Source organism: Carcharodon carcharias, chromosome 17 (genome assembly GCF_017639515.1).
Source record: "Carcharodon carcharias isolate sCarCar2 chromosome 17, sCarCar2.pri, whole genome shotgun sequence".
Taxonomy (NCBI): domain Eukaryota; kingdom Metazoa; phylum Chordata; class Chondrichthyes; order Lamniformes; family Lamnidae; genus Carcharodon; species Carcharodon carcharias.
This window is the reverse complement of record NC_054483.1, coordinates 15,487,003-15,511,990: the sequence shown is the minus strand read 5'-3', so window position 1 is coordinate 15,511,990 and position 24,988 is coordinate 15,487,003. Positions and strand designations below refer to the sequence as shown.

General features: G+C 44.6%; 1 protein-coding gene across 5 annotated transcripts in view; it reads right to left on the bottom strand.

Moving 5' to 3' along the window:
- Positions 1 to 24,988, bottom strand: part of LOC121289581 (fibroblast growth factor receptor 1-like) — a 199,000-nt gene that overhangs the window by 92,187 nt on the left and 81,825 nt on the right. The window lies entirely within an intron of this gene.

The window sequence follows — 24,988 nt, the reverse complement described above, 5'->3', positions numbered from 1 at the left end:
TTGTTGACTCGTGGTTGGGTTAAGGCTCCAAGAACATCAGGATATGTCTGGTAAATGAACCCTAAGGCCATACGCTAACTGCTGATAGACTATGACTGCGCAGAAAGCTATCAGCAAACCATGACATTCCAGCATGGGGCACTGGATAGTGATATGGAAGTTTGGGGGCGAGGGTGGTGGTTCAGGGAAGTGGGGGCATTGTGTTCAGAAATCAGCCTCAGCACCCGTCGGCTAGGCAATCTGTAATGCCAAGCACTGCCGCCCGAATGCAGCACAGGCTGGGCAATTGATGTCTAGATGGGAGAAGCCTCTGGCTAGGAACTCACTGAATACTCACCGGCCAAGCAGTGAGATTTCATCATTTTGAAGATTAGCTATATATATATATATATATATATATGCTTTTAAGCTAAATGCCAGTGGTGGTAGTCGCTGTGCAAACACACTTCCACGGAGGCCATCACCACAACTCCAGCTCTTACAGGAATGATGCTCACACATCACACTTCACTACTCCACCTTTAAATAACACTCTCAGTGATGGCACAGCTGCCTAGAAAGTGTACTGTCATCCATACCTGTGGACTTGACAATTCCAATGCTCTCCTGGTTGACCTTCCATCTTCCACCCTCCATAAAAGCAGGATCATGGAAAATTCTGCTGCCCATAGCCTAAATCACATTAAGTACCGTTCACCCATTATCCCTGTTACTGCTGACCTATGTTGGCTCCCAGTTAATCAAAGCCTCAACTTGAAAAATTCTCCCTTATTTTCAACTCCTTCCATGGCTTCACACTTCCCTCATCCCAGTAATCTCCCCCAGCCCAACAATCCTCCCAACTATCTTTGCTCTCCCAACGCTGGCCTCCTCAGCTTGCCCAACTTTAATTGCCACCCAGGTCTTCAACTGCCGAGGTCTTCAAGTTCTGGAATTCCCTCCCTATGCCTCTCCGTCACTCTACCTCACTCTCCTCCTTTAAGACACTCTTTAAAACATGCCTCTTTGACCAAACTTTTGTTCATTTGTCCTATTATCTTCTCATCTACTTTGGTGTCAAATTCCACCTGATAACACACCTGTGAAGGGCCTTGGGACATTTTATTGCATTAAAGGCGTTATATAAATGCAATTTATTCTGGCTGTCATACGCAAAGGGATCAGAAAGCGAACCAGGAAGCCACAGGGAAAAAAGCATTAGATTCTGTGACAAGCACTCACTGAACTGGTAGAAATCCCAAACGTCCTCAACACTAACTGTAATGAAGGGATGAATGTAAATGGCTGTAAGAGTTTTTGACGTGGCTGAGATCTCTGTACAGAGACTGATTCTGACCAGAATCTGAAGGTTCTGAACACCTGCTTTCCAATTGTTACATTCCTGCCTTTCTCCAAGAGATCAGCAGCTCACGGATGAGCCAAGAGAATTTTTCTGAGACACAGCATTCAAGGTTCAACTCTGCCAGCTAAAGTGGTGAAATACTGCGCAGGAATTTCACCACAAACCAAGGTGAAAAACAGCCCCCAATTATGGAGCAGTCTCTCGCCTCCCTGAGGTGCAGTACCTTGAAGTTATGCCAGTGGTATCACAGGGGTGACGGGAGAGTTATGGGACAGGGCTGCCAGCTCACCTTTTAGTCGGGAAACAGAAAAATTAAAATTACACTTTGTGTGGAAAAACTGGCACTGGTACTGAGCAACATTGTCTGGTTTATTCTCTCTGTTGTCATCAATATGCTATATGGATAGTGCGCCAATATATATACTCGCATGGTGCCACTTCATAGGGCACCACATAATGCCCCGTCAGTGACAAACCCCTAGCCCATCACTACGTCATAAGTTTCTTTTGCAGCTCAAAATCCTCTTCTGGATATCCAATTCTGGCTAAAATCTCAGTCTTAGTGGCTCTGTTCAATTCCCACAACATCCCACTGAATCTCTAATGACAGCACCGTGAGGATTGGCTTTCCCTGCTTATCCTCGCCAGGAGCTAGCAAAGTGAGTGCCATGAGGGACAGCCAACTTCCATACATGTTCAACTTGTCGACGCCAACAGATTTTGATGCCCTGATTTTGGTTTTATCCAGTGATGAGGCGACAAACCTGAAGGCCTTCAGAACTGAAACAATACAAACTAGCAGTCACAAAAGCACAAACACAGACAGAAATGAGTGAACTGAGCTTCATGGGCCACATGACCAGGACTCAGGGCCACGCACAGGTTCCATAAGCATGTCCAGACTCCAGGGCTCCTGATCCTTTAAGAGTTCCCCTAGCTCCTCCTCGAATACCAGGAGGGTAGATTCAAAATATCTCTCTATTTTTAAAACTGCTGAACATGCACGTGAGAAAGAGGAGAGGTACTGCTGCACACTGTTCAAGGTGATGCAAGGAAAGGGTCCACTTTGTACATTATCTGTGCTCCCTGTGAGCAGAGAACCATGTGACTTATGACCAGACGCAAAGATTCTCCTTTCTCATCTCCTTACACTGGCAGCTCTCTGCCTCAATAAGCACACACGACTGTAAAAAAAACACACGGCTCACCTTTCTGCAGTCTCAGAGGGCAGCAGTTCCCATCACACTTTAGCATAGAATCAACTGTCTTGTCCACATAGCCAGTCAGAAGTGTGTCAGGCACAGCACGGGAGTCCAGTATACAACCATGAGACATATGATGATGCTCAGAGAGCTCCGGGTTACTTGAAGCAGCTTAAAAGGAAAGAAGCTGAGCCAGCCTGTGCAGCTGATGTACTCTTCCAGGTTCCCAGTGCTGCTGCTCGGTTTGCTGAGAACCCAATAACAAACATAGGAGGGAGAGGGGACGTTTAATATATGGAAGGACCAGAGGGTCCATCCTAGTCTGTAACACACATCCTCATTGCCTGTCAGAAACTACCACTAACTCCAGTAACAACTGCACGGGCAGAAGACTGGAAGCATTATGTCAGATCCAACTATTCTTTAAAAAAAAACAGCCTCAAGGCTGATAATATTTATCAAAGTTTGCTCATGTTGTGAGTGACCAATGCAAAGTTTGTTACTTCAAATCCTACACCAAAAGATACTAACTAAGTAGAGGCTTAACCCCGAGGCATCTTGCTTTCATCAATATGATTTTACTGTACACAACTGTTAATGTCAGAATGCTGCATGCTTACAATCAGTGACTGTCTGTATAACCTCCCAGACCCACTTGGCAGGGAAAGCAGCCACATCATGATTACTACGTGCTTATGAGTCAGGAATGAGCCATGAAGTCTTAGCTTGGCTCAGTGCATTCAGCGATGAATAATTCTGCAAGTATTATCGGCCTCTGCTATCTTGTAACATCAGCCAAACTCTGCCCGTGACCATTCTAAAGCTGGAGCATGCTTAAACTGTTAACTCCTCTTCCTCTTTGCTGCCTTTAGGGATGGCAGTGCTTGGGAGGGAAGGAAAACTCGAGCTGCTTTCGCACTGGCCTTTCAATGAATGGAAAGCTCCATCAGCCCCCTGACGTGTGGCTCCTCACCCTGCCAGATTCGTGTCAGGGTTTTCCAATGATCACACAAGGCTGAGTCTTAGGAGCTAGTGACTCAATCATAAACTTTGAGAACAACTTCAGCATAATATCCACCTGTTCATCCTCAGTCTGTACAAATGCCGACAGGACATAAACAGGCCATTTGGCCCAACTGGTCCATGCAGGTGTTTTTGCTTCACACAAGCCTTTTCCCAACATTCATCATCTAACCCCATCAACATATCCTTCTACTCCTTTGTCCCTCATGTTTACCTAACCTCCTATTAAATTCATTTATGCCATTAATCTCAACTACTCCCTATGCTATTGAGTTCTATATGCTAACCACTCGTGGTGAAGACTTTTTTCTGAATTTCCAACTGGATTGAGCTATGACTGTCTTACATTGATGGCCTGTGTTTTGAACTCTGTACAAATGGAACATTTCCTCTGTACCTCCTCTATCAAACTCTTTCATAATTTTAAATACCTCTATCAGATCATCCTGCAGTTTTCTCTTCTCCAGGCCAAAGAGCCCCAGCCAGTTTGGCCTTTCCTCGTAAATCCTCTCAATCCTGGAATCATCCTTGCGCATCTTTTTTTTGTGTTGCACCTTCTCCAGTGCCCCCTATCCTTTTTATATCGAGAACACAACTCTCCATCGTACTCCAAATACGTCCAAATCAAGATTCGATCCACGTTTTCCTCTTCAATTCTATCCCTCTAGAAATGCTTTGTATGTTTTTTTTTAAAAAAAGGGTTTTATTAACCAATGGCATAAGCTTCTCGTGATTTGTGTATTTCTGCCCCCAGATAATTTTGCTTCTTGAGGCCATTTACACTCTTATTATCCAAGGAGTATGTGATCTCTTCCTCATTCTTTCTAATAAATGCACCACCGCACACTTCTGTACTAGAATTCATTTGTCAATTGCACAGCCATTCAGCAAGTTCACCAAAATATCTTTTGGTGTTTTGTGGCATTCGTCCTCAGTACAAACTACCCATCCCGCATCCCCCACATCCCACCCCCTGCCCCCACCCCACATTTGGGGTGTGCTGCAAATTTTTAAATGATCCATCCAATTCTCAAACCCACATCATTAGAATCAACAGTGTTCCCAGCATCGATCCCTGCGAAACACCATTTCCTACCTTTTGTCAGTCTGAGTCGCTACCTTCAATCCCTACTCTGTGTCTTGTAATTTTCTAGTAATTTTCTATCCATTCTGCTACTTGGCCCCTGAAACCAGATGCCGAGACTTTGGTTACAAGCCTGCTGTGCAGTATTTTGATGAAGGTCTTCTGAAAATTTAAATATATTATGTCCAGTGCATGACACTTGTTCATGCCTTCCATAACTTCTTTAGGGAATTCAGTAAGATTGTCAAGCACAGCCTTCCCTTGTGAAATCCATTCTCGCTACTCTTCATTATATTTTTGGTATCTAGGTGCTTCTCTATAGCACCTTTTAATATTCCGCTCTTTTTCTTGACAGTGACATTAAGCACACTGGTCTATAGTTCTCAATTATTGAATAACAGGAATCATGTTCATTTTCCCCCAATCATCTGGCACCATTCCCTTTTTTAATGAATTTTGATAACCATGTAATGGTGCCTCTGCTATCTCTTCCACAACTTTGTTTCATAAGAATGTTGTGCAAACCATCTGGACCTGCGGTTTTATCTTCTAAGTTTGATCACTTGTTTCTATGTAAAATGCCGTTCATTGATCTCTTTTCCTCTTTGTCACATTTCATCCCTGCTCGCTAAACCCTGCCCAGGGAGCTGTAGAACTTAGGGTCACTTTGCACGCACGTGTGAAATGACAATATCCCAATCTTAACTTCCATTTTAACACCAGATCTGCCTGCAGATACCTGTCCTTACAGGTCGTGTGGTCTCAGCAGCAAGAAGCTCACCTGTCAACTTCAACAGTACCAGCTGGGGCTCAGAAGGCATTGCTTTGGCCAAACTGCAACTGAAGTCTGGTCATGGAGACTTGTGGGGGGGGGGGGGCATTGTCCCAACACTGGGCTGGGCTAAGAGAAAGTCTCACCCTAACTTCATGTGGACATTTTTCAGCCTGGTGATGGGTTCCTGGATATACATATATATATATACACATATAAAAAGAGGGGCTGAGGGGAGATTTAATTGAGGGGTTTAAAATGGCCAAGGGGTTCAACAGAGTGGCTCAGAAGGATCTATTTCTCTCAGCAAAGCAGGCAATAACAAGGGGGCACAGATTCAAGTGATTGGTAGAAGGGTTATAGGAAAGTTAAGGAGTAATTCTTTCACCTAGAGGGTGGTGGGGTTTAGTATGTTCTACCTCAAAGGGTGGTGAAGGCAGAGCTATTACATTTCAAAAACACTTGATATGCACTTGAAGTGTATTAACCTACAATGCGACAGACCAAGTGCTGGAAAGTGGGATTAGGTTGGATTGCTCTTTTTTGATCAGTACAGACTTGATGGACCTAATGGCCTCTTTCCACACCATCAATATATGTGATTCTACTTCCTCCAATTGCAGTCAAGGAGAGCAAGCAGTTAAATCAAAACTCTTTGGTCGGCAGATTAAAAGATATACTGCAGTTTCTAAAAAGATTCATCCCTCTTCCCTAACTTCCTGTTGGAATCCACAGACCTGTTTACACAGGAAATTAGAAATCAATCTGGATTAGTTTCAATTTGGAAACCTCTCCTGTTTACACAAGGAGACAAAGTGGTCACCAGTGAGGATGAATATCCTTGTTATAAAACAGATACAGACTGAAGTCTTACTGGCAGCTGCAATTGATTGGGAAGGTAAACATCCACGTTACCTTTTCCAATTTGCCCAATTTAACTTTTGTTTCTGGCTCAGATTATGTAGAGCCCTCTAGAAGCCCACCTTCATGATTCCCATTACCAATATATTCTTTATTGATCATCCTGTTCAATTATTGCAGAAGCCAACTTTGCACAACATGATATATCTCACCAAAACCCTCACCCAAAAAAAAAGCTGAGGACAGGGATGGGATTTGCTTCCGGCCCACTGACTCAGTTACTCAAATATCATGGATAATCATCCTGGGCAACTGCATTCACAACAAACTCAAAACAAACAGGCTGGTGAGATGGGAATTCGCAATGTGCCCCTTTTAACAGTGGCACATCCCCATCTCAGCTTTACCATCACTGGACTCTGCGCATGTCCGACAGGAGGAGATGGAGAAACCAGGCTTGACAAAGAGACAACATCTTGTGCAAAGTTGTCTTCTGCAAATAATTCAACAGGATAAACAGGAAGATATTGGTAATGGAAATCATGAAAGAGGGCTCTATATAGTCTGAGCCAGAAACAAAATAATGCATTAGGAGAGTTGGAATCTGCAGGAAGAATCTCTGTCAAGGCAGAGTAAACATTTCAGCAGACTCAAGTCCACTAGGATGCCACCAGCTATTTGCATTTGAGATGGTGAAGCTGCTGTTGTAGCCTCAGACTGTTCCACATGGTCGGCAGTGGTTCTAGAAGGTGGCTCACCCCACCGCCATATCAGTGGCAATTCGAGAGGCACAACAAAATGCTGGCTAAACCAGTGACAACCACTTCCCATGGTAAGAATAAATTTTAAAAAGAAATCAGGAACGACCATTTTATAATTCTTCGTCTTTCTGAACTGCCTTCTCTCTCTTCTCATGAAGACAGTGGTTCTTCCTGGAGGAGTATAACCCCATGGCTACTGGCAGCTTTCCAGCATCATTCATAGGAATATTAGGTACTGGAGACGACCATTCAGCCCCTCAGACTTACTCTGCTGTTCAACTAGATCATACTTGATCTGCACTTCTTCCCCTTCACCCACTTTTGGCTCCACATTCCTCGATATCCCCACCAAACACAAATTTCTCTCTGTCTTCAAAGGTCAGGAATGCCTCCCCACCCTGCCCAGGAAAATGCCAGGCTCGATACACCTTCTGTGCTACATTCACTGAACTAAGCCAAGGCAAGAGAAAGGGGCACCACGATTCAGCAAGTGTAGGTAGGGTTCCAGTTTCTGGGATATACTTTTGAGTGAGGGTAATGCAAGCACAGCTGCGATGCCTTCACTTGAGGAACAGCCTATAAGCATTCAACAGTTCAGGCTCATGTCACCACAGGAGGCACATCCTTAAAGGGAGTCATCAATTCCCTGTGTGATGGACAGCAATGGAGAAAACCGATCAGAAAAACTTGAATACTTTCATCCCTTGGAAGACCCTGTCAATCTGGAATAAGCAGTCTATCCATGGGGAAGAATCAAGCCCATCCCCAGTTTCTGCCAGACTTTTTTTTAATAAAGAGGAGATTACAACGTGCTCGCTGAAATAACTCCTATGAAAGGGCAGCTTGTTTGGAGTAATTTATTTGTCCATGGACTGGCCATGCCAGCTGTCTGGTTTGTCGAAGAAGCCTGTCTAAACTAATAAGTAGCTTGGAAGCTGTAAAACTGAGAAAATATAGTCTGCTGCATCTGGAATAGTTCTTTGTTGTTAAACTCCCAGCATTTTAAACATGATCTTTGATGCTCGCACCACATGAAATCATGGAACAGTTTGTTTTGCTGGAATAGTGAAATTAGCAAACTCCAAATACCTAACAAGTCTGACTTTATTTGCACTCTTTTTTTCTCTCCACCCCTACCTCACCAAAACAAGCATCATTTCAGAGGCCCACATCATGGGACTGGAGCGCTCATTCGGCCACATCCATCGGAAATTCAACCAAAACACATCCCCCTAAAAGCGCGCACCACTCCTAAGATGATGAAGGCTGCTCCCAATAACCATGTGCAATTCTGCTTTGACAGATCCACTCTCCCAAGACAGGGACCCTCCTGTTGGACACCACAACATGGCCCTTCTTTTCCACCCACGCAACACTGACCCCCTCCCTCGGAATTAATTCAGAAATCAATCACTATTCCAGCTTTATTTCTGCAAACGAGTGGACTCAAGGTGTGGAATAGGTTCAAACCCCTGCCTTTCAAAACGGCCCACTCATGCTCTTTGCAAATTTGCATTGCAGCCAGCTGAAGAGTTTTTCTTCCGCTGCAGAAATTTCAGTTGTGGGGTTGTTAATCACCTTCTGCAGAGAGCTCCCAACAGAAACATCCAAAACCTTTATTGGGCAGCTTGGCATTGCCCTGGATTGGGGGAGCAAGAGTGTTGGCGTGGGGGGGTGGGGGGGGGGGTGGAATCTTATTACCACTACCATAAATTTAACTGCCTTCTCTAAACACACCTCAAGCAAACTCTAGAGTGGGTGCCACGGCAGCGTGGGCAGTCTACAGAACACAAAAGGCATGACTGTTCAGAGAGTACAGTCCAGAGTAACAAACTCAATGATTCACCAAAAAGGACAACTTAGGGAGATTTGGAAAGGATCACTGGGAAAACAAACTGTGGGAGGTTTCCTTTTATATCACAATGTTCTTCTCAGTGCAAAAACCACCCTGTTTTTTAAATAAAAACACAGCTTGAGGTGTCATTAAGAAAAGACCCAGGAATTAACAAAAACAAACAGGATCAGCTTCTCTGGCCAAACTGTCCTAAGGACTCAATTCAAGAAAAACAGGTTGAGCTCAACAAGTTTGGCAGAGAGATTTTCTCGTTTCAGCGGCAAGTACGTGGGCTACTTGTGAGAGACGTTATTCTCTGCACATCTCGACTCCATTGGCAGTCAGAGGCCGCTGTGAGTTCTTCTTGTCTTTTGGCTCCGAGAAGCTGGTAACAATCACACTTTGAGCTTGCAAAGATGAGAGCACTTTATGTTTAATATCTGCCATGCTGACTTAGACAAGAGAAGGGCCAGTTCGAACTGGTTCTGTTAAACATCACGTGTCTCTGGTGCAGCTGTGAAAAGTGGCCCCTGGAACACTGAGACGTAACAATTAGTTCCCAGCTAATTAATTCCGAGCTCTTTAAAGTTATTTACAGATAATACAATAGAGACAATCCAATGTGGAAGGGGAGCAGCGGGTAGTCAGGGGACCTGTGGAGGCAAACCCTTGGCCACAAACAAATGTCAGGGGCTTTAACTTCCTGTCTCCACACCAGAAGCAGCTTCACCTAAAGCCTTTCCAGCTTGTCAACAGATACTCTGCCGTGGAGGGGCTGCAAGCAGCCACAGGCACGTCCCCATATTTTACCTCTCGGCAAACTCAAGATCCACCACCTTGGTGGTTATTTGAAACTAGGCTTTTCTGCTCCTCCTGAAAGGCTGCAAGTCATTTTTCTAAACAGCCCTGGTTTCAAACACTTTTTTTTTGCATTACCTGATCATTAGTTATTAGCGGTTCAAACCGTAACATGTCTTTTTGATGGATGCCCAATTTATAGGAGCTTGCAGTAAGTACTGAACAAATAATGCCGTTAATAATGTTCATTAACTGTCACTTATCCACAGGCTTTGAGTCTTTGCACTAGAACTTGCAGCGATGAGAAATCCAAAACAGCACAACACCTACGGTGTTGCCATAGAAAAGTTACAGCACAGAAGGCGGCCATTCGGCCCATCTTGTCCATGCTAGCTAGAACCTGTGAGAACAGGAAAGACAACTGTGTCTCTCCTTAACCCATCAGGTTAAAGAATCGTTAATGAGGTAGGCAGATTATGAATGGGGATTTGTGGAAGCTAGAAATTTAATTTAATGCTAAATAAGGTAAGGACAGCAAATTAAAGAGGGGGAAAAGATGGATAAAATTGAGACAAAAGAGACAGAAACAAAAAAATTAAATACGATTGTTGTATTTTTTGAAAACTCCTACAATAACTAACAATTGAGGCAATGAGAAACAACACTTCCAAATGTGAATTATCAGGGCCAGGGAGGTTGCTCATCAATAACTAAGACTTAGTGCCATTAAACATTTAATTACACTGGAATGGACAAGCCCTAACATTTTCCATCAAGTTACTGAGTACCACAACTTGACACCCTTCAGGTGTTTCAGAGTCTGTATATCATCATCAGCAAGAGTGGGACAATTCAGACAGCAACTTCCCGATTTCTACATTTAACTGCACAGATGAAGACGCTTGAAGTTGTGGTCCAATTTACTCCATGGTAATAGTGAAAGCTGATCACCTCACCGTTGTTTTACCATAAAACCTGGGAACATCAATTTAAGGCGAATGCCAAGATCAGTTTCATCATTTTTCCCTCCAATTTTCACCTCTCCTGAAGATGGTAACCCATGGCAAGTACAATCAAAATGAAGGATTTAAACATGCTCAACCTGCTCTCTCTCTCTCTCTCAAGCTCCCATGCACAAAACAGGCAGTCTGATGAGAAGCAGCTCAGTGCTACATGGCGACATGTATATTTGTTCTTTTCTTTGAAAAATCAATTAAAATCAAACTTAGAAGTTGTTTTAAGACGATAAACCAGCTGCTGTAACGTGCCAAGGGTATTGCAACATTCCTGCCATTCCTCAGTGAAAAAGGCCCTCGGGCCACATTGAGACTGTGTAGGCCCTGCTAAACTGAGAACGATTCAACATTAGCAATTTACAAAAATCTTGTTCATGGCATCAGGCTCCCATGGAGCTGTAGTTATATTACAGGACACCATCTGGCTCATTCACACCACAGTCAAATCATTAATCCTACTGCCTTGCACCTTCTGATGTGACAAACAATTTTTCTCTTTTTAAAGAATGTGATGGCCTCAGCTTTGATAAAGCCCTTCCACCCCTCACGCTCCCAACAACCCACTGTGTCAATAACGTTCTTTCCAGCTCTTCCCTTCAATCCGAGTGGTAATCACTGACCCTGCCAATCAGAAGAAATGACCTTTTCCTATCAATCTTAAACATCTTTTCCACCTCTGCTCCAGCATCTCTGCTGCTTCCTCCCTCCCTCCCCTTGTTCTAGACTGACCCCACCAGATGAAACATTTCTTCTTTCTCTACCATATCAACTCCTTTAAATTACTGTAAACAGCTTAGTTAGGTCACCTGTTAATTTCCTATGCTCCAGGGACTATAAGCTTAGCCTTAGGAGCCTGTCCTCATAACTCTTTCAGTTCAGGCAACAAGCTGCACTACATCCCCTCAAAAGGCAATATCTCCTTCATAAGTTAACACCCAATAAACGCTGAATGTTCAACATCTACTCATTTCTTCCCTTTCAACCAGTTGTTCATCCACTTTGCTGCCCTCAGATTCCATTCCTCTTCATCCTCTCCAATAATCTCAGACATGATATCAAACACAGCACATGCCTGTCAATCTTCTCACTAAACCGATGACTTTCCCTTCACTGGAGCCAAATTTACTTTCTGCCACCCCATTCGCATCAAACAGACAAAGCTGCTGACAGGGTGAGCATGTAATGGATGGGTGACATATTCATTCGACAGTGCCCAGTGGATAAAGTGCGTAAAGCAGACAGCCAGTCCAAGCAATGAGGGAAAGATAGAGCCATTTGATGGAACAGCCAAAAGATTTCATTGCGAAGCTGACTGACTCTGAAGCAATTTGCAAGGATCTCACTGTTAATAATCCACACTCCCTGCACCCTCTTTAAACATTAACCTGCAGAGTGCGAGTTCTTATCAGATACAAGGCAGGCAACTTCCCCTTTTGCCCACCACTTCTTGGCAAAGAACAGACTTCTGTTGGAGATAGCTGGGGATAGCAAACTGTTGCCTAGATCTGAGCCCAAGTGGCTATTCTTTATTAATGGCTGCAATCGAGCCCCCAGTAAGATATTCAGCCACATGGGGCATCACTGCTGAGCCCAAACTGCATACACATGCACACAGTTGCAATGGGAATCATGAGATAAGGATCAGGAATTGGGACCTGGGCAGGCTGTAACCCTCCGTAGCTCAGTCCAATCATATTCCCCGGAATAGAGAAGATTAAGGAGCATTTTAATTTAAATTGTTAGGATTTTGAAAGGAATTGACAGATTAGGTAGAGAGAAAGATTTTGCACTGATGGGTGAGCCTGGGACAAGGGGACATAACCTTAACATCAGAGCCAGATTATTCATGAGAGAATTCAAGAAACACTTCCTCACACAAAGGGCGGTTGAAGTGTGACCTTTCTCCCACAAATCAAAACCACCAAATGTTTGTTCAATTACTCATTTTAAATTTGAGTTTGATAGATTTTTGCTGAATAAGGGTATGAAAGCATACGGAGCCAATAGCTGCTGGATGGAGTTGAGGTATAAATCAACCATGGTCCAAATGAAGGGTGGGAAGGCTCGAGGGGCTGAATGGCCTCCTCCTGTCCCTATGTTTCCTGAAACTGTTGTTTCCATCCTTGGGAATATCCAGTTGCTCTCATGTGTCAGCCTGTGCCCTGATCACTAGAACTATGATCCCAGAGGGGACAGAATGAGATTCTTTCGTTTCCAACACACTGTGTGTTAGATGAGTCATGGAAATCAGAGCAATTAGGGAATTTAATCAGGAGCACAAGTCACCTTTCTTAGCCAAGGCAGAATGATCTTCTGCCTTGTGGGGAAGTTGCTATGAGCTTTTAAAGCAATCATCAGGTGCCACAATCACATTAAATACCTTCTCCATCATACCTTACTGTGCCCAGCTTCCTGTGTCCAGCTTCCCTCCCACTTGGCTTTGATGGTTAGGTGATTGACTGCCTGGTTTGATTCAGATTTAACACTGGGAGACATGCACACAGGGCAGGAGTAAGCCAGACAGGCAAACTCACATCCTGGCTGCACACTCCCTTGCAGAACTTACTGGAAAAAAAACTAGATGCCCCTTCATATTCTGTCCAGTATCCAAGTCTCAACAGAAGAGTATCACTAAACGTGTGGTCAAGATTTGAAGCACAATGATACTACCATCAGCATCCTAACAAGACCAGATTATATATTCAATACATACGCACAAACACCATTTTTTTGCCCTGAATGCTTTCATACAATTACTAGGCATCTGTCATCACAAAGGTTCAATTTCCACATCACTTCTCTTCAATAATCTGCCACCTGCACCTTCTTTATTCAAAACCAATTGCACTTTCTGCCCTCAGAAACTCGACTGCATGTTGTATAACACCAATCCGACACCTGACCAGCAAGAAACTGAACAAAATAGCAAGGGGCGTCAGGCAGTTACAAGACAGCTATCAAACCCAGAGCAGGTTCCACGGCGGGGGGTTTGGAGTATTATCCAGTTACTTGTCTCACTGTGAAGATGGGCTGGACATGGGGCAACGATAGGGTGGGGTCTGGCTGTCCCTGCAGTACTAAGGGAGTGCCGCACTGTTGGAGGTGACGCCTTTTGGGTGAGAAGTTAAACCAAGGTCTGGTCTGCTCTCTCAGGTGGGTATAAACATGTCACTATTTCACTGAGGAGCAACGGAGCTCTCCCAGGTGAGGCTGGTCCAACATTTATTCCTCAATTAGCATTACTAAAAAGATTATCTGGTTATTTATCACAGTACTGTTCGTGGCCTCTCACTGCATACCATATTTCCTACATTACAACAGTGACTAAATTTCCAGAGTATTTCATTGACTGTAAAGCACTTTGGGATATCCTTAGGTTGTGAAAGTCGCTATATAAATGAGAGTTCTCTTTTATCCCCCTCCACATCACGCATTTAAAAACATAATTAATGTTTCCTGCTAGGATTAGCACGTGAATAGACAGCAGGGAAAGTCACCAAGAGGTATCCAGGTCTCAGAAAGGACTCAACTGCTTCAAGGGAGAAGGGGGATATCTGATCAAAACTTAAAACTTCCAGCAACGAAACGAGACTCCAAATCCTTTTTGCAGCTTTGATTACATAACCAGATCAGAATACGCTGAGAATTATGAGTCACATCATCTGCATTTTCAGGCATTGCGGCCAACAAAGACCCACTAGCTCAGCAAAGTTGCATTTGTTCAAATCCTACAGACCTTCTGACTGGAGCCCAGAGTTTCCGCGAAACACTTCCTGATGTGGAAAATCAAAGAGACGCAGCACCTGGGAATGCTAATGACAACACTGGCTGCTCCATTTCAATAAGATCCACATTGTCAGGGCCACAGGGTCACATGGGACAGCTTCACACACCATTCTAGAAAGTCGCAAAATTGGCTTCTGCATCAAACCTCTGTATGAAAACTAAAAACACAGCCTCTTATACATCCCCCCGCCCCACCAGACCCCCAAACTCTCACTGCTTCCTGCTAACCTAGAGTCAGCAGGTGGAATGGGACATTAGATGAGATGGCAAAGCTCAAATCTAGCAATATTTAAGGACCAGTTGGATGCTGCAATGGGATCAAGGGGGAAGATGGATGAGCTGAACATCTTCCTTGTCCAAAGTTTCTCGGCAACTTTTTGAGACAGATATCTGTGGCCCACGAGCCTGAAATTACCAGTAATTGAAGAGCCTTTAAAAACAAGTGTGCAGTTTGATGACTTTAATCACTGAACACTCTCCTCCTCCATTCTCCATCCAAATGTCGATATGACCAAGATAGGGAACTCATCTAATGATTTAAGAGATGTGCAATCTTGTATCCAGTCACTCTCAGAGGCAGGATCTTGGGGCTCCATCGTCATGTACCTTAGCAGAGTCCAGGCTTCTTGTCTCCATGAGTGCTTCACTGGATTCCTCTCGCTACATAATAAACTAAAGTGAATGGTCCCATGAACTTGCATCTAACTAAAGCTGCAAATGCAAACAGTCCCGATTTAGAATGGTTATGCCAACAAGGCATTAGAGAGGAAAATCCATCATTTCTTTGGGACGAGTCTGAGTAATATGACGTGCACTGTATAAATGTAAGTTCTTTTTCCCCCTCCACAAATCTGCAGTCAGCATAAAGCAGCAGGTTCATGATCCAAGTTCAGAAAAAACATGGGAGCCTGGGCATCATGATTCAGACGATCAGGTCAAAGAGACCATGGTTCTCGGTGCTCAATCAGTCTAACTGCAATCAGTGCTGAGTGAGAAACACTACTCTCCCCAAGACCATTGACCTTTACTATTTGTAATGAAATTAATAAAACTTCAAATAAAGAACAGCAAAACACTTTCAAAGAGGCAGATACGTGTTTGCACCTTTCAGTGTTCTGAATGGGAAAGAGGCATTTTTTTCCCCCAATATGCCTGAGTACCAGCTCTGAAAATAAGAGACTGCTCTTTAAACAATTCAAGTGTCAGGCTGGGGAATATTTGATTTCTTTTAGAAAAGAACATGCCAGCTGTATAAGGGTCAATATGTCTCTGAGCATTCCCTCACAAAGGACGTTGCCTGGGTCCTTCAAAAGGCCAGGATACATCTCTCAGGGACATAGAAGTATGTCAGCACAGGCAAGAGCTTCCATTCAGCAAAAGGACTGTATCCAACATTAAGCCTCTGCTCTTAATACAATATCAACTTGGGATATACTAGCAATCATTGTTAGCACATTCATCTGCCATATTCAAACTGCTAAGACTTTACTTTACGTGTTTCAAGTGCTCTGGGAGCCCCATCAGTCTCTCCATAGCTCAGTGGCTCCACATAAGTCAAGGTCTGCACACATCTTTAGACCATACTGAACTACACCCAGAGGCATTAAGCACCAAGGAATACACTCCAGGAGACAGCTTTCCAGGTGTTTGTTCCTTCCGGCCAAGCACACGTCCTTGTCTCAGGAGTTTCACATGCACGTGGCTGGTGCGTGAAAGGACCAGGAGCACGAGTCATCGGGCCATCCAGCTTCTGCAATAACTGCAGCCGTGCAACTCATTAACCTGCCCCCCATCAGCCAGCAGCTGTAATTCATTATTAACACACCAATCCCTCTCAAACTCAACCACAAGTTTCTAAGCATGATCACAGGCGACTTTCACACGAGGTGTCAAACCAAGGTCTCGTCTGCTCTCTCATGTAAAAGTTCCCACAACATGAATTGAAGATAATCAGGGTGGTTATCACCAGTACACTGAGATTCGGTTTGTAGGAGCTTGCTGTGCGCCAATTGGCTGCCACGCATCCAAAATTCAAAACTGACCACACCTGTAAAGTACTTAATTGGCTGTAAAGGTCTCTCAGGTGTCCCAAGATTATGAAAGGCGCTACATAAATGCAAGTCCTCCTTTCAATATGGTCCATTTTTATTTTGTCCTTTTACTCTCATGCTCTCCAAAGGTTTTATGTCTGTGACTGGTATCCAGTTGCCAAGCTTCTGGCAGTGCTCAGGTATCTCAGCCAATTCCATTGAACTGGGGAATGTTCTGCCCTCCACTTAAACCCACAGACAGGTATCACTGAACAACAGATAGCAGCTGATCTCTGCCATGATCGAATGCAGCTTGAGCTGATACCGTTCATCTGCATGGACTGAGGATCAGTCCTGGCATCTCCTGGGTGTTGATAAACCTGCAAGCGTAGAGATTGTGTGTGTGTTGTTCAATAAAGGCACTGACCTGCCTGCTTTCCACAGACTGATCTAATCCTCTGATACAACAGGACCAGATGCACTGACAGGTGCACGAGAAAGGTTACAGAGGAACTACAGGGCTCAGTGTTACTCTGTTTTGTGTTTGTTCGCTAAAACATCAAGCAAACTGGATAAACACATTCCTCATCCACGCTCAACATTTTCAGGTGCCCAACCCTGCCTCACTCAGTGCTGTAGAACAATTAAATCAGTCCGAATCATGATCCAAGCAGAAACCAAACTCCAGTGAATGAATGATGTGTCAGCTGTGGCTTGGTGGATAGCACTCTCGCCTGACAGTCAGAAGGTCAAGGGTTCAATCCCATCCAGGCTGACACTCCAATGCAGTACTGAGGGAGTGCTGCACTATCAGAGCTGCGATGGGATCAAACCAAGGACTTGTCTGCCTTTTCAGATTGTCATCAAAGATCCCATTGCAAATTTCAGACAAGACTAGCAAAGCTCTCCAATATCCTGGCTAATATTTACCTCTCAACTAATATCACTGAAAAAGATTATCTGGTCATTGTTAGCCTGTTTGTGGCAGCCTGCTGTGCATAAAATGACTTCTACTTTTCCTTCATTACAACAATGGCTACACCTGTAAAGTATTTCATTGGCTGTAAGGTGCTTTGAGACACCCTGTGGGTATTAAACATGCTATGGAACTTCCCTCCTACTTCTATATGAAACTTTTTGAACACTGACACCAACAAAAGTTGCCACTTCTCTGAATTTTCCTCTTTGTTACTGGATAAACTGTTCAGTGTCTGATTAAATGGATGTATCTTTTGTTCTGATGGGTGTGAAACCCCTCCATTGACTTTCCCATTCCCGATTCTGTCCCCCTATTCTCCTTGCGGGGTACGCTTCTGCCGGCACTGCCATATCTGCAACACTCTATCCCATGGCCAGTTAGCACATGCAAGTTTGCTGGAACTACCCACTGACATCATCTGACAGTCATCCTAGAATACTGTCCCACCAGGGGGCTGTTTTCCTCCCCCACCACCAACCCCTCACCCTCTGCCACCTCCCTCAGCTCATTTAACCCAGGGGTAAAACACCATAGATAAAATACCCTCCGCTGTATGTGCCCAGATGTGGCTGTATTGAAACAGGTGTCAAATGAAGAAGTAGTGATCCATTTTGTTAGGTGTGTACACTGCAGCAAGGGGACACCCAAGTACGTGGTATGTCATTGACCAGTGGTTGCTGAATTGAGATTCTCTTCTGACCTGTCACCTGTTTTGACTCTGGTGTCATTACACTCCTGGAAAGTGCCTTGGGATATTTTGCTAGGTTAAGTGCACAATATAACTGCAAGTTGTTACTGTTGTATCCCGGTTTTTTAGTGATTTACCTCTGCTATTGAGGTCAGGGAAAAGCCTGCATTGCTCTTAAATCTAGGGCAGACAGCAAGGGGGTGGTTTACCCCTCGGTAAGGATGGTGAGGATTGAAGCTCAAGTCTCCATGCAGCGGTGTTGCTGAGATTGGGAACTCTACAGAGGGAGCCCAAATCTGTACACCATGCCTAGTGGCCCAAGGATCTTTGTTCCATCATGTACACCTTTTCACATGCTCACGTCTGTGTGTGCGTGTGTTTGGTGGGGTGGGGGGGGGGGGGGTCAGGGAGCACAGGTTAGCAATCTGGGCTGCATCGTACATAAGATTGTTGTCAGATTCAACCTCCACTGACACAAAAAGCCATTAAAAGTGTATCCTTCGCTTTCAAAATTCCTGCAGCTGACCTAACACTATCCTGATCTGAGACCTCAACACAGATCGGGGGGTGGGGGGAGCAGGAGAGAGGTTGTGAAGAGTGAAAAACGATTGGCAATAAAGATCTCATTGTTTGGCTCCATGGAAAAGAATGCACAACAGATTCTATTATAATACAGAAAAAAGTGCTCACAACAGAAACTCGCTGTTTAAAAATCACAACACACATCATCAACCGAGATTAACATAATTGGTGTCCCAGAGGAAAACACTGCCTTTTTAAATCACACTTGGTGGGCCCCACCAAAGTGAAAGCGTGCATTACAACGGCACAGCTGTCACGCACTCAATACAGTTCCTCACATAAGGTGTGGGGTTTAAAAAAAAGGCAAAATTTCTTAAGTCGAAAATCAGAAACTGAAGCAGAGAACAGTGTTATTTAACTCAATTATTTGGCTAAATGCATCTCCATCTCATTTTTTAAATATTAAGCTGCAAAACAAATTAATCATCTTATATAAACTACTGATTTTCCAGAGGAGAGAGTCATTTTCGGGAGTTTCTGGGCAAGCGGAGAGCTTGGTAAAAGTCTACAGCACATCTGTTCCCTCTGGGATCCTGGATGAAATGGGTGGGGTGGGGAAGGTGGGATTAATGAATTAAATAAGAACATTTCTCCCACCCACAAGTGTGAGTCACAACCTGGCCGAAGAGCTCGCAGTTTCATTTACCTGTTAACAATGGGGGCGGGCGAGGGGGTGAAATCACTTCCCCCTCCGGCTCCAAAGCAATTCCCTGGTCACTTTCAACCACTGCGTCTGAGCAGAAGTGGAGCTGGGGACAGGTTCCTTCTCCCTCTCCGGGGGGGGGGGGGGGGGAAGACACACACCACCACCACCCCTTCCTTCCGATCCACACTGGGTGACTAACTCTCCGGGTATCAGTTGTAAGCAGCCGAGGTTGTGCTCATCCGAAGGATGCTGAACTCTTGGCAGGCAGACTGGGCGAAGGAAATTCCCAATCCGCTTACCTCCTTTCGCCACAAGTCACTCCAGTCAATAAGAAGCCCGGGGGGGTCGAAACCAAGAGAAAAACAAGCGTGTCGCCTTTCGGATCCCCGGGCTGAAAACTCACCCGGGGCTTTCCCAACAAGTGGCCCACACAAAAGGTTCGTACGATTGAAGTCTCAGCGGCTGTCCGCGCACAAGAAGCGGCTTCCCTCCCAACTCCGGCCCTCTGTACTTGTTTCCCTTTCTTGCCCTCTCTCCTTTCCCCCCCTCCCCTCCCAAACCGCCTTCACACCGCTTTGCTCTGCCTCTCCTCCTCCGATCGCAAGCGGCTTTCACACACTCGCCAGCATCCCCACAACAGATTGAAACACAAGAGTCAGTCACAGGCGTATAAAATGCTGCACAGGCTTTTTCTCCTCCTCCTTTCACCGACACACACACAAAAAAGTTCTTGGTAGGATGCACACTGTCTTGAGCAGATGCAACAGGGGAGGGAAGGAGCCTAATTTCAAACCCTCCAGTGCAATTCCCACCCCCACCCACCCACCTACCTACCGAAACACAATCTCCTGGAAGGGGATGATGGGGAAGAAAGTTTTTAAAAATAATAACAATTTTCTGTTTCTGCTGTTGGTCCTGGTGTGCCCGGATTTGAGATTCTGTGGTCGCTGAGCTGCCGAGAATGGTGTGCAGTAACTAAGTCCTGTGCGTGAGAGCTCCAAGTCACTGTGATCTCTCTTCCATACATTCTCCCTCCCCTCCCCTCAAAAAAAAACCCTTTCCAAACGCGTTCAAACGAACAGGGGGCATCTCAGCCACTGAGGCTGCAATCTGTTATCCTCTTCATATCGCACAGCAGCAACAACCACACACTGGCTTCACACACATTCAACACTGCCACAGACTCCACAACCTCATCTTCCAGCCAGGCCGCTTTTCTCCACCCCCCACCCCCTCTCTCTCCTGCACCCAGATAAAAAGCAAAACGCCGCGGATGCTGGACATCTGAGATAAAGACAGAACATGCTGGAAAAACTCGGCAGGCCTAGCAGCCCCTGTGGAGAGAGGTCAGCTCTGAAGAGGAGTCACACTGGACTCTGCTTCTCTCTCTCTCTCTCCACAAATGCTGCCAGAGCTGCTCAGTTTTTCCCCGCATTTTCTGTTTTTAATTTCAGCTTTCCCTACCCCTCTCTGCCTTCCAGGAGTGACAGGGATCTCTTTATTTGAAACCTCAGATTCTATGATTTGGAGTTAGGGAATAAATGTTCCATTAGTGTTGAACAATTGCTGCTGAATGACTTGTCCTGGCTGCAGCTAAGGAGGTAGCACATTCTTGCCTCTGGGACAATGAGTGTGTAGGTTTGCAATCCCACTAGACTGTCTAGTGCATAAAATTCAGGTCATCATTGCTGGTGCAGCACTGAGGGAGTACTGCATTGTCAGAGGTGCCAGTTTTTGGATGAGATCTCAAACTCTGCTGAGAAAGGTGACTGCTGATCAGGTATGGTCATAGGAGATCCAGGTTTAGTTGCCACCCCCATAACATTTTCTGGACAGTTTGCTCACTCCAAAGCTAATCTTGCAAAAACGGCAACTCCCCTTTTAAACCTTTCATGGTTTCAAATGGTATTTGTGCATTAATAGCCCATTAAACTCATCACACAAAGTCCCATCAAATCGTTAACAGTGTTGACGCCCTTCTAACAACACGATAATTGTTTAAGGAATGCTAGTCAATCTCTCTTGCCAGAGTGAACATTTCCAACTGTATTTTTATTTTTGTTTTGGATTTCCGACTGTACATTGTCTCAATCCTTCAGCATGTGAATTGTTGTTGGGAGAATTTTTTTTACATGTCAGATTTTAAAATTTAATTCATACCTTTTCTGTCTGTCCCTTTTTACCTTTCTCAATCCAGTCTTGCTTTCCTCTTGGTCTATTTCTCTTTCTGCATCTGATTTGAAAGTGAATTCACCCCTCTCTCTTTCTCCTGTTTATTCCTTTAACTCATTGGTTAGAGATATCCTGCTCATCTCTTCCTTCACCAAGGTCCCAGATGCTCTTATCAGTTCACATGGCAGGAAACGTTTTGGCAAAAATGTTTTAAAATCTGAACTTGCACAAACAAGTCCAACTGAAAGGGTTTCAACTCTGGCAAAATCTGGGGTTTTTTTGCATCATATTCTGTGAAGAGATTTTGTTACACGTTGTAAGAAACATTGAGGATGATGAAAAGAGATGGTCCTGGCTGACCACAGAGAGTCATCCTATTGGTCATCAGATAGGCACCGCTCGCCAGAAAGCCATTGGTGGCAGCATATGTTAAGGGGCAATGGAAAAGTACATTCCCCAGCTGTTTGTTTGGATGGTAAGGTGGGCAGATCATTTGCCTTGGCACTGGTTCAACTGCAGAGCCATACAGAAGAGGAAGATGCCCAGTCTGAGCCCCAGTCAATCTGAATATTCTGTTGACACAGCAGGATGGGAGAAGTGTGGGGTGGTCTCAGTGCTCCTGCAGGTGTGGAGGTGCTAGGGGAGGGAGTGTTGGTGCCTGGATAGAAAGAGTAAAGCTGACCAGGCTTCACAATCCTTCCACTGTCCAACAGCATCTTTACATATGTGAATCCCAGGCAAAGACAACATTGGTTTGATCAGAACAAGGGGAGGCATTCACTCTCTTGAGCTTGTCCAGTCATTCTATTACAGGCTGACCTGTATCTTAACTCCATCCACGCAACTTGGTTCCATATCCTTTAATATCCTGGCTCAGTAAAATTTTACCAATCTCAGTTTTGAAGTTTTCAATTGATTCCCATCCTCAGCAGTTTTTTCGGGAGCAGAGTTCCAGATTTCCAGTAGTGTGTGTGAAGGAGTGCTTCCGGACATCACCCCTGAACAGCCTAGCTGTCATTTTAAGATCGTTCCTTCTTGTTCAGGACTCCAATACCTGAAGAAATTGTTTCTCTGCATTTACTCTAGCAAATTCTTCAATCATCTTAAACACCCGAACCAGATTGTCCCTTAATACAAACCAAACGCAGTGTGATTTCTCCCACTATCAAACATTTCACTCAGACAGCTGACGTGGGTCTGGCTATATCCCAGTGAGAGAGAGAGAATGGGGAATGTCAGGTGCACGGACAAATATAGGTGACAGTCTTTTCTGCAGTTTGTCCTCGGCGCTGGTGGTGTAGTGGTGAGCATGGTTGCTTCCATGGTAGTGGAGCCGGGTTCAATTCCTAGTCATTGCAATATTTAACCTCGAAAACAGTTACTTGGATGATCCAAGTGTCCGACTGAAGTTGGCGCAGTTGCTGGACATTTTGGGTCTGTAGTTATGGCTGGGTGGTTCAAGCGATGAATTTGAAATCCATTGTGGTCTCCCCCAGGTAGGTGTGGATCCTGCTGACTGCACTGCTCTCTGTTCCTTTCAGTGCCTCCAGTATTAATTATTGGCTAAATGGAATCAAAACCTTCTTCGTACAGCCCATGGCAGAGTATTCGTTACAGAGCAGCCGAAAGCAAGGAATGGGGCAAGGGGACTTCACTCGAACTTCTGAACTACTACTTTGTCAGATTTCCCCACAAACAATAAGGCGCATGTCTGGTAAGCATATTTTTAAGAACCTCAGAAGATTTTCTGAGGTTCATTCCTTAGGACAAGTGCGCATTTTCAGGTCCAAAATAAGATCACATCTGCCACAATAGTTATTCCACCTGCACTCCATGAGTCAAAAACAGGGACACTTTGACAAAATATTGGGGGAGATGGTGGTGTCGTGGTAATGCCCATTGGACTAATAACCCAGAAGCCAAGGTTATGCTCTGGGGACATGGGTTCAAGTCCCGCCATGGTTGCTGGTGGAATTTAAATTTAATTAATAAAATCTAGAATTGAAGTCTAGCCTCAGTCTGGTTCATTGGTGTCCTTTTGGTGAAAGAAATCTGCCATCCTTATCTAAATGTGACTCCAGACCAGGCGGGGTCGGTTAACTTAGTTGGCTGGACGGCTGGTTTGTGATGCAGTGATGCCAACTGGCATCAATTCATTAAGAGTTCAATTCCTGTACTGGCTGAGGTCATCCATAAAGGGCCTGTACCTTCTTAACTTTGCCCCCCACCTGAGGTGTGGTGACTCTCTGGTTAAACTCTCCAATGAGAGAGCAGCCTATGGTCTTCTGGGACTACGACAACTTTCATTCAGACCCACAGCAATGTCGTTGACTCTCAATGGTTCTCTGCAATGGCCGAGCAAGCTGCTCAGATGAAGGAGAATTAGGGATGGCCAATAAATGATTGCCACGGAAGGCTGTGGAGGCCAGGTCATTGAGTGTATTTAAGACCGAAATAAATAGGCTCTTGACTGGTAAGGGGATCAAAGGTTACGGGGAGAAGGCGGGAGGAATGAGGTTGAGAAACTTATCAGCCATGATTGAATGGTGGAGCAGACTCAATGGGCCAAATGGCTTAATTTCTGCTCCTATGTCTTATGGTCTTATAAATGCTGGCCTTGCTCACAACATAAGAAAAAAAATGGCACAGTTTAAGTTACTGTCTGCTCTAAAAGATTAAGAGCGTACAGTCCACCAGCAGAATACTCAACTTTTTTTCAGTACAACTGCACCCAACTTAGTTATTGCAGTTAATTTCAACTGCACAAAAATCGGTGATCCTTACACCTCCAATCCTCAACACCTTCCAAGTGCTCTGCTGCCCAGAGTAGATGGTGGGGAGGTCAGAAAATGGTCGGTACAACAGCCAGCAGTCTAACGGGGTAAACGCTCAGCTTTCCTCCTCATAACAGCTTCACTGTTGACTTTCAGTCAATATTCCACACCAGATGTCACTGTGTGGACTTGGCTAATCCAATTCCTACCTATGTTTGCCCAACCATTATGTGCTGTGCTATTTCCACCTGACTGAATCAGTTGCTCAGGTGATTATTCTTTTTTCTGCTGTCAATCAGTGTAATGCTGAGTATATCTCAGAGACACAGCTATGCATCTCCTTGCCCGATGGCAGCACACTACAATAAATAGTCCAATGTGCGTTTGACAGCCAACTCTGTCCCTTTGGATGAAAGGGTGGTCATAAAATGTTTATGTTCAAGACTGGGTGGTTCAAGTGTACTGAGTAAGAACAAGTAAGATCCAAGATGGGCAGTGAGAAAAATCATAGAATTAAACAGTGCAAGAGGACGATGTTTGGCTTGTCATGTCTTGCCAACTCTTGGAAAGAACGATCTAACTTAATCTGACAGTCCAGTTTTTCTTACACCGTAAGCCTTGCTAATGAATTCTCAAGA